The following is an 18,639-nucleotide window of genomic DNA, read 5'->3' on the forward strand; positions in this document are numbered from 1 at the left end:
ATATAAAAGTTAGACTCTTTAAAAATATTTAGGAATTTTGCAGTCTCCTTTCTTAAAGTATAACTTACTACAGTAAAATGCCCAAATCTTAACTTATAAGCTGATTGACTTCAAACATATCTATATCCTTTTGTAATCACTCCTAGATAAAGATTAAAATAATTTCCATCAACTTAGAAAGCTTCACCATGCCCCTTCCCAGGCAATATTCCATCTCAGAGGAAACCATTGTTCTGACTTCTATCTCCATAGAGTAGTTTTGTTTATTCTTGAGCTAAATGTATTTTTTGTGCCTTCTTTTATTTAACACAGAATTTTTGAGGTTCATCTACATTGATGTATTAGTAATTTGCCCTTTTTAAATTGCTGAAAGTATTTCATTGTGTAGATATACATGGTATTTATCCATTCTTTGATTGATGAACTAGAGAATTGTCACCAGCCCTTCACTCTGGTGAAGACTAGAAAAACTTTCAATTTTTTTTCTAGTTTATGGCTATAAAAAAGCTTCTATAAATATTCTTAACATAAATTTTATTTCATTTTGTTTATTTTTAAGATAGACATATGGATGTATTTCTCTTAGTTGCATATCAAAGAGTGGAGTTGGTGAGCCATGGGGTGTGTTTAATTCTTTAGGAGACTGCCAAATCATCTACCAAAGTGGTTGGATTGTTACACATTCCCAACTGCAACAGAAAAAAAGTTCCAGGTGTTCCTGTTCTCACCAACACTTGGTATTCTCAGTGTTTTTTTTTTTTTTTAACTTTAGCTATTAAAATGGCTAATTAGTGAGAAAAGTGTCCATTTTGATGCCCTTAAGGAAATATGTCTGCTACTGAACTCAGATAAGGAGCTGAGCAGGAAAGGACTCAAAGGGAAAAAAGAATTCTGTTTAGACAGAAAAAAAAGTTTCAAGTCTGCAGTTTTTTTTATCAACATCTGAAGAGTGATGCCATGCCATGAATTTTCCTTCAGCCATGAATTGTGATAACATAAGAAAATGAAAACACAAGCGAAATCTATTCACAAAAAGGTAGAATCTGGTGTGAAGAACCTTAACTGGCAAAAAGGAAAATTTAATTTGCAGTTATTTGAACTGAGCGTTCTTTTTTTGATCCTTTGATTTTTGATCACTCTGTTCTCTCTATGTGGGTGCTATTCCAAACACGCTTTTCTTCAAACTCCTTGACATAGCTATGTGTCATTCTTATGGGAAAATTTCCCAACTCTAACTTGCGAGACTGGCCCTAAATGGAACACCCTGTGCTATAAAAATGAAAGACGCTTTATAAATGTATCTCTTCTAAGAGGTGTGTTATTTTGCATAAAATAGAGTTAACAAATGATCTGCTTTTAGAGTATGAGTTAACACTAAAATTTTAATATTTGTTCCAGTTTGTCATATTTTAAAATTATTTTCAACTTAGTCTTTTTGAGAATGTCATAGAAGAATAAATTTATTTGAAGAATCAAGAAAAAATCCAGCCTACTCTACTTAGAGTCAATGATTCTACTAGCACATTCCAAAAATGTCTTTCCTTTGAATCCTCATTGTATCTTATGGATTTATCACACATACTTAATTTTTCTTTACAAACCTGTTTCTATCTGCTAGATAATGACAATCTTGATGACAGTGATCATAGCCCATTCTCCACTCCCGGGGCCTGGTATAGGGTCTATAACATACTGAGTCCGGAACTGGTGGGTTCTTGGTCTCACTGACTTCAAGAATGAAGCCGCGAACCCTCGCGGTGAGTGTTACAGTTCTTAAAAGTGGTGTGTCTGGAGTTTGTTCCTTCTGATGTTCGAATGAGTCCAGAGTCTGTTCCTTCTGGTGGGTTCGTGGTCTCGCTAGCTCAGGAGTGAAGCTGCAGACCTTCGTGGTGAGTGTTACAGCTCATAAAGGCAGTGTGGACCCAAAGACTAAGCAGTAGCAAGATTTATTGCAAAGAACCAATGAACAAAGCTTCCACAGCATGGAAGGTGACATGACCCTAGCCGATTGCCACTGCTGGCTCAGGCAGCCTGCTTTTATTCTCTTATCTGGCCCCACCCACATCCTGCTGATTGGTCCATTTTACAGAGAGCCGATTGGTCTGTTTTACAGAGAGCTGATTGGTCCATTTTGACAGGGTGCTGATTGGTGTGTTTCCAATCCATGAGCTAGACACAAAAGTTCTCCACCTCCCCACTAGATTAGCTAGATACAGAGTGCTAATTGGTGTAGTTACAAACACTGAGCTAGACACAGAGTGCTGATTGGTGCATTTACAAACCTTGCGCTAGATACAGAGTGCCGATTGGTGCATTCACAATCCCTTAGCTAGACATAAAGATTCTCCAAGTCCCCACCAGATTAGCTAGACACAGAGCGCTGATTGGTGCATTTACAAACTTTGAGCTAGACACAGAGTGCCGATTGGTGCATTCACAATCCCTTGGCTAGACATACGGATTCTCCAAGTCCCCACCAGATTAGTTACACAGTGCCGATTGGTGCATCCACAAACCCCAAGCTAGACACAGGGTGCTGATTGGTGTGTTTACTAGCCTTGAGCTAGATACAGAGTGCTGATTGGTGTATTCACAATCCCTTAGCTAGACATAAAGATTCTCCAAGTGCCCACCAGATTAGCTAGATACAGAGTGCCGATTGGTGCATCCACAAACCCTGAGCTAGACACAGGGTGCTGATTGGTGTGACAAACCTTGAGCTAGGCAGAGTGCTGATTGGTGCACTCACAATCCCTTAGCTAGACACAAAGGTTCTCCAAGTGCCCACTAGACTCAGGAGCCCAGCTGGCCTCACCCAGTGGATCTCATACCGGGGCTGCAGGTGGAGCTGCCTGCCAGCCGTGCACCCGCACTCCTCAGCGGTTGGGTGGTCGATAGGACCGGGTGCTGTGCAGCAGGGGGCGGTGCTCCTCTGGGAGCCGGGGGCGGGGGCGGGGGCAGGGGTAGGAGGGAGAGACTCAGGCATGGCAGGCTGCAGGTCCGGAGCCCTGCTGGCGGGGAGGCAGCTAAGGCCTGGTGAGAAATCAAGCACAGCAGCTGCTGGCCCAGGTGCTAAGCCCCTCACTGCCCAGGGCCAGCAGGACTGGTCGGCCACTCTGAGTGTGGGGCCGGCAAGCTCATGACCACCCGGAACTCGCGCTGGCCCGCAAGTGCCCCGGGCGGCCTGGTTCCCGCCTGCGCCTCTCCCTCCACACCTCCAGGCAAGCTGAGGGAGCTGGCTCAGGCCTTGGCCAGCCCAGAAAGGGGCTCCCACAGTGCAGCGGCAGGCTGAAGGGCTCCCCAAGCATGGCCAGAGTGGGCGCCAAGGCCGAGGTGGCGCCCAGAGCGTGCGAGGGCTGCGAGGCCTCCAGCACGCTGTCACTTCTCAATACTAATTGATAATAAATGTTTCTGGAATGCTGAATTGCATGAAGGAAATGAGAGAAAATCACGTAAGCTGCTTTCAAGTCCCGACCTCTTGAGAACAATGCATATACCTTTGGACAGCTTATTAAAAGGAAAATTTCAGGATGTGTACAATGTTATTTTCTGTTTATTCCTGGACATGAACATAATATTTAATTAAACTCTGAGAGGTAATACTAATAACATTTGTGAGACTGTACACTAGCTATAGAATGACAAATGTTACAGCTTTCATAATCTTTTCCTGTGGAATAACACATATTAACAGAAAATTGTTTGCTATTTTCCTTTTAGCAAGGCTAAGGTGTTGTCCAGTCGTTTGGCCAGTGAAGTCAAAATATCCCCACCATTTACTTGGTGAAAACCACTGAATCAGTTTCTATGAGGGAGAGAGAAATAACCTCAGAAGCTAGCCTTATAGACTCAATTTATAAAGTCATGGCAAGTCTAAAACAGACAAACAAACAAAAAACAAACAAAAACCTCCTCACCAAATGTAAGAGAAATGAAGAAACAAGATTCCAGATTCAATTTATGTAAGTTTTATCTTTGAAAAAATTATTTCTAAGAGCCCTGAAAGTAAAAACCATTTTACCTAGTTTTAGAGAAAATTATTTTTCCAGATTTTTTTGGCAGCGTTTTAGGTAGAAAAAAAGTTTTGTAATGAAATTCTCCTTCCATAATTATTCGTATCTGTGCATTTGGCAGGTACTGAACACACTCCACTGTATCTCAGAAGGGATCTACAGATAAAGATGACTCAGCACAGATAGTTCCAATCTGAAGCATTCAGAGAATCACTTCTTTCCTTGTTCTCAGATGTTTTGAAATAAACATTGGCAGTGTTTATTTATGAAGGTTCAGGACTTTTTGAATGTGTCAGCAGCATGCCTTGACTCTAAACAGACTATGTTGCAATGTTTTTCCCTGATGATTCAAAACTATAAACTTAAAATTACCTAATTAAAAAGATACTGAACTACAATAAACTTGGACTACAACTTCAGTTATGTACCTTGTCTGAAATTAGATCATTTCAATAACCCCTCTTCATGCCAAAGACAGCGTTTCCTCTTAGTGCATAAACATCCTCTGAACTCTGACTGAGGGTTCTTTGTTGCTTGATCATTGTTGTTTTGAACGATATAATTTTAATTCTTTCCCTGCTTTGTTAAATTAAGGATTTTGGCTCAAATTTATTTTTTTTAATAGGCTATGAGTTACATGGAGAAGTAGAAAGAAAATAGCTCAAGAGAAGTGTCAACAAATACTGTTGGGGGTACTCAATTGTTTAAATAAGAATTTAAAGCTAAAGTTTATTGTGAATAATTCTCATTCTGGAGAGATGAAACAAAGAACCTATATATACTGCAGTCTAATGATAAATATTTAAAATCCAATGAGAAACACTCATCCGACATACATATTTCTAGCATTTTCCAGATGTTGGCAATGCATTAATAATGCTTCAATTGATTGGCATATATTTTGGTGGATAGGCCAAAAACAGAATGTCAATTGCTAGAAAGCAAGATGCCTTCTGTCCTCTATTTTCTCTTTTCTTTAGGTCCCATGAAACCTCAGCTTCCCTATTTGTTTAATGGAGATAATCATTCTTTCTTCATTTTTTCATAGTCAAATTGACTGTAGAGTTCACCCAAAATGGTGTCTATGGACATATTTAAAGACATCACAGACCATAGAAATGTGTTAAACTTTTTTGTTAATGCTGGGTAATATGGTCTGATCTCGTACCTTCTTCTTGTAGTAATTTTTACTTCCTCATTTTGCTCCTGTAAAGTATCTATGTTGAAGGGAGAATTGTGAGCTTACTCATCCATGAAGAAAAGAGGCGAGAGAGACTGAAACAGAGGCGAAGAGGAAGAAGATTATTATCCCTTATCTCTAACTTTTCTACAAGTATTTGCTTCTAGACAGACATGAATAATAGTGAGAAAAGTAGGAAATTTCCTCTTTCCTTTTCTTTTTTGAGATGGCATCTCACTGTGTTGCCCAGGCTAGCTTTCAACTAACTCCTGGGCTCAAGTGATCCTTCTGCCTCACTCACCTGAGTAGCTGGGACTACAAGTGTGCACCACTGCACTCAGCTTAAATGTCTTTTCCAATAAATAAATACATAAATAAAAGACTGGAATCTATTTTTAAAAAATTTATGTCAACCCAGAATACAATAAAGAGATAAAAGGTTTACAGTGTCTATATCTCCTGCCATCCCAACAGCCACTTAAGAGGAATGCTAGAACTCAATAGGTAACAGACTGAAGATAATTATCCTAATCATAACTTCTAGGGGATTGTGGGTAGAAAGGGGGTGCTGGTGTGAAGTTATTGCATTTAACTTTACACAACCATACAGGGTAGTTATGTTTAGGCTGATATTACGAGAGCTAAAGGTGAAAGCCCAAGGAGGTTAAATTCCTAGGTTACAGTGAAACCAGTGTCCAAACTAAGATTTGTTTTTAAAGACTGTTCTCTGGCTATGGCAGAATCCAGTCACATACACGGTACAGCCCCTAGCATTGTGGTTTGTGAAAAATAGATGCTTAACAATTACATGTTGAGTCAGAGGTCACAGTAGCTGGAAAGGGTAATGGTGTTTGGTAAATTGGATAAATTCACTTTATATTGTTGATTTCTTTCTGTAATTTTTTTTTTTACTGCATCTGTAAGCTATCTGAAATGTGAGCACTGCATTTTATCTATTTGTCTTTTTGGTTACAGTAAGAAGTACAGATACTTTGCTAGGTTGGTGGAACAAAATTATAGATGAGATGTGTCAATATTGTGGTTGTCTCTAAATTTGTTTATGAGAGATTTTTGTAAAAATATCTTTTGTCTTGGAATAAAAAGAAGATAAAAAATTTTGATATTGGAGTTGTATGCAAATATGCAAAAATTTTATCTATTATTGCCATGAAATTACTGTTTAGAACATTCCTTAACCTACACTTATCTATGACATTGCCTGTCAATTTTATGAAATGGAAAGATGGCTTGGGTGAATTGAACTGCTGGTAAGAACGTCAGAAAAAAGTTGATTTCCTATTCTGACCGTAAGATCAGCTTATAAACTGTTCTTTAAAAACTACTCTTGGCAACTTCTATTTTCATCCATGACAGAATAACTGGTACCAATCCATATCTCCTGCCAAAAACCAACTATAAAACAGAGCAAAATGCATGAGGTAACTTTTTCCAGGCATTGGAAAACAGTCAATGTAGTACTGAGAGCCTGAGAAATTAGTGCCACGATGGGCTCTGCTTTCTCCCTTGGGGGCACCTTGCCACTGGGCAGGGAGGAGCCAGGTCGAGTGGTGGTCTCAGTGACTGGTCTCAATATTGACTGGTGCAAGATATGTGGATTTGAAATCCCAGAGAAAGAGGCAAACGAGAACTGAGTAGAAAATGTATCCGAGAAGTAGAAACCAAAAAATACCTACATTTCAAAGGACATACCAGCTTATAAATCCAAGAAGCTGAACACAAGGATAGCTACAAATAAAACCACACCTAGGCATAGCATAGTCAAGCTCCTGGAAACCAAAGTTAAAGAGAAAAGTAATTATTAATACAAAAGAGCAGTGATACAAAAGACAGCTGCTTTCTCAGACAGTGGGGACGTAAATACAATGAAATAACACTTTAAAAGTGTTGAAAGGAGGGGAAAAATCTGTGACTTTAAATTTTATGCTCTGATTAAATATTGTGATAGGCAGAATAATACCCCCCTCCCCTCCCCTCAAAATGTCCACCATAGTCTCATCCCCAGAACCTATGAATATGTTACCTTACATGACAAAGGGGACTTTTGCAGATGTGATTAAGGTTGCAGACTTTGGGATGGGGATATTTATTCTGAATTATCTTGGTGGGCCAAGTACAATCACATGGGTATTTAAAAGAAGAGAATCTTTCCCAGCTGTGGCCAGAGGGAGACGTGACTATGTAAGAAAGGTCAGAGAGATGTGACATTGTTGGCTTTGAGGATGGCCATGAGCCAAGCAATGCAGGTGGCCTCTAGAAGCTTGAAAAGACAAGGAAATGGATTCTGTCCTGGAGCTCTCAGAAAGAACACAGCTCTGCTGACGCATTGATTTTAGCCCAGTGAGACCCAGGTTGGATTTCTGAACTGTACAATAATAAATTTTTGCTGTTTTGGGGCGTTAAATTTGTGGTCATTTTTTATGGTAGCAATGGAAAACTAATATAATATCCTTCAAAAATAAAGGTGAAATTGTACATATTTATGGAGTACAGTGTGACTCTTTGATACATGTGTACATTGTGTAAAATCAAATCAGGGTATTTAGCATATCCATTACCTCATACATTTATTATTTCCTTATTGTCATTAAAAAATAAAAATAAAATCTAAAGGTGCAGTGGAGACATTTTCACATAAGCAGAAGTTGAGAGAGTTCAGAATTCATCTTTAGTGGACTGGCATTACAAGACATTTTCACAAAGCAAAAGGTGAGAGATATACCTAATGCTAGATGACGAGTTAGTGGGTGCAGCGCACCAGCATGGCACATGTATGCACATGTAACTAACCTGCACATTGCGCACATGTACCCTAAAACCTAAACTATAATAATAAATAAATAAATAAATAAATAAATAAATAAATAAATAAAAAGTGGGAGAATTTGTCACCAGCAGAATTAAGCTGTAAGAAATACTCAGGAAAGTTCTTCCACCTGAAGAAAATGAAATTAGGACTGTGGAATGGAGTAAATAGCATTGGAAATGATACGTATGTCCTTCGTTGCTGTTGTTTCTGCATTAAAGATGGAACAGCACTCTTTCCAACTCTCTACATCCCCAGTGGATGCTGCAAGTAAGGGCAATAGCATGGACTAAAAATAAAAGTATGGCAAAAGATAACCCATGCCAAAAGTAAACATAAGAAAGCTGGCCTGGCTTTATTAATATCAGACAAAGTGGATTGTCAGACCAAGATCATTACCAGAGGTAAAGAGGATACTTTCAGAGTAATAAAAGGCCCAATTCATCAGTAAAGCATAAAACTCTTAAATGTGTAGGCATCAAATAAAAGAACTTCATAATTCCTGAAGTAAAAATCTGATATAACTTTAGGAAAATACATATAAATCTAGAATTTCAGTTAGATGTTCTAGAAATCTTCTCTCAGTAATTTTGTCTGCTCGTTGACAGAATAAGCAGACAAAAAATTGAGGAATACTATGTATACAGAAGATCTGAACATCACCAACTGCCTGAACCTAATCACTACTGACAGAACACTGTACCTGATAATTGCAGAGTGCACATTCCTTCCAGTACTCATGGACTATTCACCTAGATCATATTCCGGACCTTAATAGGAATCTCAATCAATTTGAAAAGACCAAAATCTTACAGAGTATGTTCCCTGACCGCAGTATAACTGAATTAGGAATAAATAACAAAATGATCTCAAGGAAACTTTCATATATTTGGAAATTAACAACACACTTCCAAATAACCCATAGATCAAAGGAGTACTTACAAGAGAAGTCAGAAAATATTTTGAACTAAATGATAATAAAAGCACAAAATATCAATATTTGTGAGATGTAGCTAAAGCGATTCTTAGAGGAAAATTTGTAGAATAAAACACTAACAAAGGAAGAAAAATAGTCACTTTCTGGTGCTCAATAAATTATTAGTTTTTAATCATTATTAATAGTATCATTTACATAGCAAACTTAGTTTAGACAAATTTACAAAATATGTGTGTCAGGGTAATGTTACCTATGGCATTCATTATCAACAATTACCTCTTAAATTTGGCAAGGAATTTCAATAACATAGATTCCATTTCCTGGTGAAAGAGAAGAGCAAAGAATTTGCAGCTTAAAGACCTGGTTCCATCTTCTTCCTCTGCCATTTACTACTGTTCTGACTTTATCTCTCTTGGTGGCAATTTTCTCAACTGTAGTGGAAAAAATGATATCTGCCTAATCTATGTCACAAAGTCACTCTAGAAAATAGAATACCATATGAAAACAGATCTTAGTGCCAAAAACAGTTAAGGCAATTATTCTTATTCATGAAGGAAGCTAGAGAGTATTCCTGCTTCTTTTATATATTGCTTGTTTCACTGACACTATCATTCTCTCTGATTTTTATATGTGGCCTTGAACTCAACAAAGGTTTATATTAAAGATCTTCTATGTAAATCATTGCAAAATTAGACCAGAAGAGAAACTAATGGGCAACTATGGCGTTAGAAGCTTGAACCACTTTCATAGCCTGCAACACCTGTTGAGTCAAGTTCATGCTTTTAGGTGTAACATTCAGGGTCTCCATCACCTGGTTTCTCTCTGTTCTCTGGCCTCATTTTAACCTACTTAGCTCTAAAACTTTTAGACTGTTTCATGCCTTTGAATATTTAATCATGCAGTACCCACTGCCTTGAATGTTTTGCAAACTTTTTTTTTTTTAACCTGAAAAACCTACTGTGATTCCCTCTAGTTCTAGTTCCAGGCATCATCTTCCCCAGGAAGCCTTTCCCTAATCTCCTTAGGAGTTAAGGGCCCCTTCCTTCTACCTCCACAGAATCTTGCACAAAATACTGTCTTATAACCCCTGACATTGTGTTGTATTTTCTGTGTAGGAGTCTGTCTCATCGCCTAGACTCTTGAGTTCCACAAGGGAAGGACATGTTTTATTCATTTTTGTAGATTTAGTACAGAAGAGTACATTATAATAGGGTGCCTAGTGCATATTAAGAAATCAATAAATATCCATTACTTTCTTTAAAAAAAATGAATTGCTTACACTTATAAATCTATTGAAAGTATCATGGCAAGAAGCAAAGCTCTTAAAAACCATAAAGAAATTATGAATTTTTCAGGGTTTTTGGAATGTGGTTGCCACCTAACATTCAAACTATTAATAAAATACTAATATGGGTATAAATTGAAAACTCAGGTGTATTTTTCTTTAAATAAATTTGGTGCAAGGAAATCTGTGATTATGTTGTTAAAATTGAAAATTAGAAAGTGGTTCTTCATTTAATGCAGAAGACTTTCTTTATACAAAATAAGCCATAAGATTAAATGGTGAACTGCTTGTGGACATTAAATTGACTAAAAAAGAGGTTTAAATTCCCATACCAGGAATACATGATATGTACTAACTTACGTATATCTATATCTTAATAGAATGTGTTGGGCACATCTACAAGATTTTCCTTAAACTGCAGAAGAAGCCTAGAGTATAATATTTAAGAAAGATTGCATATTATTCCAGTTAAAACTTCCAAATTAGGATTGATTGCCAAGACTACTTCAACTCATGTGGGGAAATTGGAGGAGTGTTTTGACGGGGGAAAAGACAAAACAGAAAATGCCAGAGCCCAAAATAAGTTCCCCAGAGAACCTGGGAGTCTTTGCCTTGATTGGATACAGACTGGGAACTTTCTCATTGCTTTGGAATTTGGGCTAACGTCCAAAACTGAGGGTAACCTGTGACAATTGCATTGCACATTCTTAAGAAAGGTACTTAGACATGTTCCCCATAGGATGTGTTAAGGTGTTGGCCAATCATCAAATATTGTCACTCCAAAGAACACATTTAACAGCCTGGGAAGAAAATTGTAGGAAAAAAGAGCACTGTGGCACGGAAGGGTAAGCTGCTATGTGACTTTGTCTTGATTCAAGGGAGGAAATTGAGGGAAAACCCTCTGGAGCAAAGGTGGTGAGGACAGAGAGGCTCACTATTGGGGAATACTGCCATCTTACAGAGTTCGAGAAATTTCCTCAGAGAGTTTGAAGGGTGCCCTTTAGAGCAGGACTTTGCAAACTTTCTGTGATAAAGGACCAACCTGTTTTAATTTCCGATCCATCATGGAGTGACAGGTTTATAGATTTACTAGAACTGAATTTTTAGAAAAATGAAATGGAAACAATGTTCAGAGGTTACATACTCTGTATTGTAACATCAAATTGCTATAAAAATTTCTGAACAGTACTCTTAATTCCTGCACTTATTTTGTCATGAACTGGTAACAGACTGTTAAGAATCAACATGAGTGTTGAGACCTCAGAATAAGTACTTCTACCCTACATCAGAACTTCACCTAGAGATCTGGTTAAAATGACAATTGTGAGCATTACTGCCAGTCCAAGCTCTCTATAACTAAGAGGCTCCTTGGCAATGCCAGTGCTCTGGTCGGGGGCATTCTTTGTGTCCAAGGCTCTAGAGAAGTACAGGCCAATAGAAATATGATGTGAGCCACACGTGTAATTTATTTTTTAGTAGCCTATTTAAAAAACAATGAAAGGAAATAGGTGATTAATTTTACTAATACATTTTATTTAAGCCAATATATCCAAAATATTATCACGTGGTTGATATAAAAATTAGTGATGAGACATCTTGCTCTGTGTGTGTGTGTGTGTGTGTGTGTGTGTGTTTAATACTAAAGCTTTGAGATCTCAATTTGGACTGGCACATTTCAAGTGTTCAATGGACACATGTGGTTAATGGCTTCAGTGTTTGGCCAGGCAGTGCTTGAGTGTGGGCAGCACAGGGCCTGGTGCCTGACTCTGCAGGAGAAATCACAGGTATGAGGTGGCTGAAGATGCGCAGCATGACAGAGTGAGGCCAAAAGGCAGCAGTGCTTGAAGTTTGAGAACATGATGGGGAAGGATGTGTTCATTTTCCTGCAGGACAAGTAGCACTATGCAAGTTAGTGCAAGTTATTTGAAGGGCCTCCCACCATTTCACACCAAGAGGGGTGCATGCTGGAATGAAGGAATCCCAAGCACCTTCTGGTACGGGAGTCAAGGTTCTTACAGAAGATTAATGAGAGAGTGTTTTGAGTGCATCAGGAAATGTTAAATGTATGAGTCCCTGAAAGGGTCTCCAAAGAATTAACAGAGGTACTTCATGAAAAAGACTTTTTGGAACATCTGTCCTGCACAGGGCATTTGACAACAAAGAAAGACACAAATGCACTTGAGCTGGGGAGGAAAAACATTGATTTCAAGAATAAATTGAAGTTTTGGTATCTGATTGGGTTAGAGTTTTTTGATTCCTGAAAATAAGTTCCATAGTACTTGAAAGTAAACAAAAAGTTGTGGATCTGCCCAAGAGGTCATTGAGGGGAGAAGAAAACTCTGACAGTAGTTTTGAGAAAGGTTGTGGAGACAAACTGAATTGTTTTTTGTCCAATTTGATTTATTAAATTGACCATCATCTGCGTGAGCTTGTGTTGCAAAAATGACAACACAGATCATTTAAATGCTTTGTCGTTCACATCTCTACTCGGCAGCCTGACTCTGACAACACTGCCAGGCACATGAAGCAATCCCTCCAAGACACATTTCAGATATTAATGTTTTGGTATTGTTAAATAATATTATTTTTATTTATATAAATTTATCTTGTTCCCCATGTTAATGGCAGAAAGTTTCAAGTTAAAATCAAGGGTAAATACATTGGCTTAGGACTCTCTCTTCTTCTGAAAGGCCTAAGCCAGGAAGGTGGATACAATTGAAGGAAACCAAGAGAAATTGGTTAGCCTGCTACTGGCCGCAAAGAATAGAATCCCAGAGGCCAAGTATCTAAAATGACAATAATAACTTCTCCCATAGCTAAGACTCACGTAGGGTGAATCTCATGGCTGGTTGATACTGTGACTCAATGACATTTAGGTTTTTACACAAAATTTTTCTTCACTCTGCTATCTTTTGAGCTAGTTTCCTCTTTAGAATGGTAGCAAGAAGGCTATGCCAGATCTAAGCAGTATACTTATGGGCAATAATACCCAGGGGAAGAAGAAGAAAGAGTCACTTCTCAGGCTTCTCTTTCTCTCTCTCTCTTTTTTTTTTTTTTTTTTTTTGAGAAGGAATCTTGCTCTGTCACCCAGGTTGGAGTGCAGTGGTGCTATCTCGGCTTACTGCAACCTCCACCTACTGGGTTCAAGCAATTCTCCTGCCTCAGCCTGCCCAGTAGCTGGGACTACAGGCACACGCCGCCACACCTGGCTAATTTTTTGTATTTTTAGTAGAGACGGGGTTTCACCATATTGGCCAGCCTGGTCTTGAACTCCTGACCTCAAGTGATCCTCCCGCCTTGGCCTTCCAAAGTGCTGGGATTACAGGCGTGAGCCACTGCACCTGGCCGCTTCTCTCTTTTTCTCAAATTTTTCTGACAGCCTCTCCCCATGTCTCATTGTCCACAGTTAGATCACATGGCCATTCCTGAATTAATTACTGGCAAGGGAAATAAAGACCAACGAGTAAATCTATATTCCAATGAGACTACCCCTGGAGTTGAGGTTCATGACTATGAGAAGGAAAGATGGATATCTGGACAAAATTAGATTCTATTAGAAAAAGAAAGAAGAGGCAATGAATGTCAGGTAAGCACCAATACTATTCACCAAATATCCTATGTAGGTTTCTAATCCAAGTAAAAACATGCTTCCAGTGGAGAGAGATCTACCACATACTCTATGACAAGCGTCTAAGCCACACCAGGTAGTCCATGTGAATGCAAACCTATTACTGAAACTGCTTCCTGGATAATATCACATTAAATGAAAACTTGGATCATGAAAAGGCTTTTGCAAAGACACAGTATTTCAGTGGAAAGACTTCGTAAAAAAAAAAAAAAAGTTCTCCTGGATACTCAACTGAGTTAATCCTGCAATGGATGTCCACATTTAATGTGTCACACTGGAGTCTTAAAGTACCTTCTGTTAGTTGTGTCAGAATTTTGCTTCAGAGTAGGATATAAAAAGAAAAAATATCTTCTTATAAATGTGATTGTTTTTCTGCCTTTGTTATAAATGAAAAGTTATGAACGTTTCAAGATGTACTTTCTTTTTAAGCAGTTAACTGTCAGATTACTGTAGCTAGGCCCTGAGACAGAGATAAAGTCTTTATAAATCCTAAAACAATTTTAGAAGATTATTCAAACTTGTGGGTTTTTAAACACATTTTTCCAGCATTAATTTGTTTCTATTTTTCTTGGAGCCATAATGTATGATTCTTGCTTTTCCAGTACACTACCTGAGTGTAATAGTATGGTTAGAAGTTTCATTCTAACAGATCTATTATTCTACATAGTGATAGCAATGGTTAATGCCAGACTAGTCTCCATACAAATAGTACTTGAGGAAAATTTTCTCTTCTTTCATTGGTAGTTTATATTAATATTCCTCATCTTGAATGCCAAATTTAGAAAAAAAGAGAAACCTCAGAAGAAAGACACTGTTTTCTCCCTTTTCTTAGGATACATATTTTGCTCCATAGTTTTTCTTGGTCAAATGGTTTTCTTTTAAGTTCTCTTCTCCATCTTTCTTTCTTGTTTACTCCAGGAATGCAAACTTGACCTTGACTTTAAGGTCAAACCATTTTCAGAATGTGCAGTCAGCAGAGAATTGAAAAAAAAATCAATGTGCAACATATTAGAGAAGAATAAGGGGAAGAGTGATGCAGAAGTGCTGGGAAGTCATGCAGGGATTGGAAACAACAAAGATTCTATGGAAAGTAAGAATGTCCTGCACTGAGATGTTTATGATTCCTTTTACCTTTACTTCCCTTTTCTTACGTAGGGGTAGGTGAAAATTATGGTAATTTGAGGTCTGGACCACTTTCAAAGCATTTTCAGGGGATGAAAATGACTTTTGACCTGTAAAAATGAGACATGTTTCATTTTTTTTTTTTTTCCTGAAACCCTTTTTTCTTTTCCTGTTTTGTTGATGGTAGGGGAGATGACTATATTCCATACCTGTTATGCACACAAACTTAGAAGGGTTTATTGCAGCTCCATGGCTGAAAATAGCAATGAAAATTGTGAGAACTTTTATGTCAGCATTGGAAATAAACTTAATTTTAAATGAGAACACCTTTGATTTTATAAAGAGACTTACCCAGTGTAAAAGCTGGAAAGTTAAATAGAATCATAGTGGAAATGCTGATTCTAAAATTCTAGTATCTAGCCACAGACCTTGAAAAGAAGAAAGCAAGCTAGAAAGATGAAAGAAAGAAGAGGCCGGGTGTGGTGGCTCACGCCTGTTATCCCAGCACTTTGGGAGGCCGAGGCAGGCGGATCATGAGGTCAGGAGATCGAGACCATCCTGGCTAATATGGTGAAACCCCGTGTCTACTAAAAATACAAAAAAAAAAAAAAAAAAAAATTAGCCAGGCGCGGTGGTGGGCTCCTATAGTCCCAGCTACTGGGCAGGCTGAGGCAGGAGAATGGCGTGAACCTGGAAGGCGGAGCTTGCAGTGAGCCGAGATGGCACCACTGCACTCCAGCCTGGGCGACAGAGAGAGACTCTGTCTCAAAAAAAAAAAAAAAGAAAGAAGAAAAGATCAATTGTCCTTTATGACAAGGATTATCATCTCTTTTCTTATTTATCATTGGACTTGAGAACAAATTAGATATAGAAAAAAATCCCATTACTTTGTGAAGCTTAATATTTACTGTAACTTACTGATCTAGAGAATGATCAGAGAAAATTTTAACTTTTATATATGTATACATATTCTGTACGTATATGTAAATGTGAAAAGACAAACAGGTTCTTAATCATCTTTCCATATGGCTGATTTAAAGTAATTATAAAGCCAAAACACTATACTGAGTTATCTGGAAAATATGAAATGTTCTCTCAAACATTAACTATATTAATATTAATATAATCAAAGATTAATATTAACTATATGGCAAATTTTCTAAAAATCTAACTAATCTAAACATTTGCACTGGGGATAGAGAGAACTGTCTTATTACAGATTTCTAGACATATATATTATAGATGATTATGTTTAGAATAAAGCATTTGTTAGGTAACATTCTTTCACTGTTTGTTGCTTTTGCACTGACCTCACATACTTAAATTTTATAACAGCACAACAAGAATGGCTGAGAACAGAGCTTGGCATAAGCTCATTGATAACCATGAGTGTGAATTACTGGCAGAAATAGATATTGATGATTTAGTCCATATCACAGTGGAAAGGGAGGAAAATTGAAGAGCTTTTCTTTCACTCTTTGGAAACATTTGAAATCATTCGTTGGAAAAGAAAAATCTATATTAGGGGCTGAGTAGGGGAAGATACAGGTTGAGTCATTAATATGATCAGTACAGTAAGTTCAAACATTGTTTCCGCTACAACATCTCATCTGAAATTTACAGATTCCCTTAAAGGGGGCCAAAAAAAAAAAAAAAAAAAAAGATAGTGATTTCTAAGCTGAATCAAATATGTGCACTTTACTTCATGGAAAATCAGTAGGGAAACAAGAAAGATTCTCTCTGCTAACATTGATTTTCCTTATATTTATTTTTTCAGTCAGAACACTCCAGGCAAAAATTCACTTGGCTTCAACTAATTTGCAAATGCCATCATTCACTGCTGTTTTGCTACCCATTTCTCAAATCTCAATTAAATGTGATGACAGTTTACTTGCCAGAAACACACAGAAAGGTTCTTTTCCAACCAGAGGTCTTCACTCATTTCCTGCTTGTGGACTTGGCAAGTGGGGTCAAAACATCCATTACTGAGGCTGAGTCTTAATTTGGAAGGTTATCACCAGAGTCAGCAAAATAATTATAAAAATACTTTCCAAATGCAAACTGCAACAGACATGCACAGTGACAGCTGAAAACAATATATACATCATAAAGCCTGTTTACAATGGAATTTTAAAAGGGTGAATGTTTGGTTTCTACTTGTTGAAAGCTTGTATAACCTTCTGGGTCACCCCTAGGATGGATCCGAAACTGTCTTCTCTCTGCAACTATTCTTTACATTAAAACCAAAAATAACAACAAAAAATTATGCTACAAGTGTTGATGTTCTGGCTGAGACACCAAATTCCCAATAAAACTAAAAGTGAAGGGTGAGGTGAGACAAAATTTTGGCTTAAAGAAACACCAGTTGAGAAAGGAAAGAAAATACTGCTCACTTTTCCCTTATTTCTTCTATGTAAATAAGTTTCCTCATACAATTTATATAGTATTGCTTTAAATATATGGGATCTTTAGAAATCATAGAATGTTAAAAATATCAATATGTGTAAATGGGTACTCACTTCACATAATAGGTACTCAATAAATATTAGCTACAAAAGATAAAAACAAACTATAAGACATCTTTGTAGAGACCATTTGCTCAACCCTCCTTCTCTCTCTCTCTTTTTTTTTTTTCCTTTTTGAGATGGAATTTCACTCTTGTTGCCCAGGCTGGAGTGCAATGGCATGATCTTGGCTCACTGCAACCTCCACCTCCCAGGTTCAAGTGATTCTCCTGCCTCAGCCTCCCGAGTAGTTGGGATTATAGGCATGCGCCACCACGCCTGGCTAATTTTGTATTTTTAGTAGAGACAGGGTTTCCCCATGTTGGTGAGACTGGTCTCGAACTCCCAACCTCAGGTGATCAGCCCCCCTCGGCCTCCCAAAGTGCTGGGATTACAGGTGCGAGTCACTGCACCCGACCAACCCTCCTATTTATAGCTGAAGAACTGAGGGCTAAGTGGTTGAAAGACTTGCACAGCTCCTACACTGGCCTGCTGAAAGCCAGGGCTGCAAAGCATTTCTTCTCAGGGGTTCAGAGACTCCTCTACCTCATCGCTGTTACAGAACCTCTTTGGGCCTCAGTTCATCATTTGATAACAAGAGTAACTCTACCTGCCCAGGGGTTATCCATCAAAGGCAATAGAGGTTGCAAAAATTCCTTTAAAATTTTAATTTACAGTATAGCACTTTGCAGGTAGCAGGCACTCCATAAATCTCTGAGGAATGGAATTTGCTGAAGAACAGTGGCAAAGGCTAGCTCTGATTCATTCCCCAAAGCTCATGGTGCTTGTCCAAACTGTTTAATCAGGCTTATGCAACCAACTCCTCTGACCTTTATTACAGGGTGGGTGCAATCACATGCCCTGTGGGAGGAGGGGCAGGTGGCCTCGGCCTGATCAGGGAGCACTAGAATGGGGACAACATTTTCTATTGTTCGGAAACTAAAAGGACTCTGCTTGACCCCAGTGTAAGCCTTTCACTGCAGTAGTTGGGAGCCGGGCTTTCTCTTCCAACCTATCTGCCCTGGCGATCTTCATTTTCTCTGTTTTTTTCGTAAGACAGAAATATCAGCTAGAAGGCATTTCCCTCACTGGATTCATCCAGCCCTGATGTGAGAGTGCTGGGGGCAGACTGAGATCATGTGTGAT

General features: G+C 38.2%; 1 long non-coding RNA gene across 1 annotated transcript in view; it reads left to right on the forward strand.

Annotated features, from left to right (window-relative positions):
- Window positions 1-10,951: 10,951 nt before the first annotated feature.
- Window positions 10,952-18,639, forward strand: part of LOC129058358 (uncharacterized) — an 80,665-nt gene continuing 72,977 nt past the window's right edge. The window contains exon 1 of the long non-coding RNA XR_008523466.2: window positions 10,952-11,084. This is a non-coding gene — a long non-coding RNA (uncharacterized LOC129058358). The remainder of the gene's footprint in view (window positions 11,085-18,639) is intronic.

This window comes from Pongo abelii, chromosome 2 (genome assembly GCF_028885655.2).
Source record: "Pongo abelii isolate AG06213 chromosome 2, NHGRI_mPonAbe1-v2.0_pri, whole genome shotgun sequence".
Classification (NCBI taxonomy): Eukaryota; Metazoa; Chordata; class Mammalia; order Primates; family Hominidae; genus Pongo; species Pongo abelii.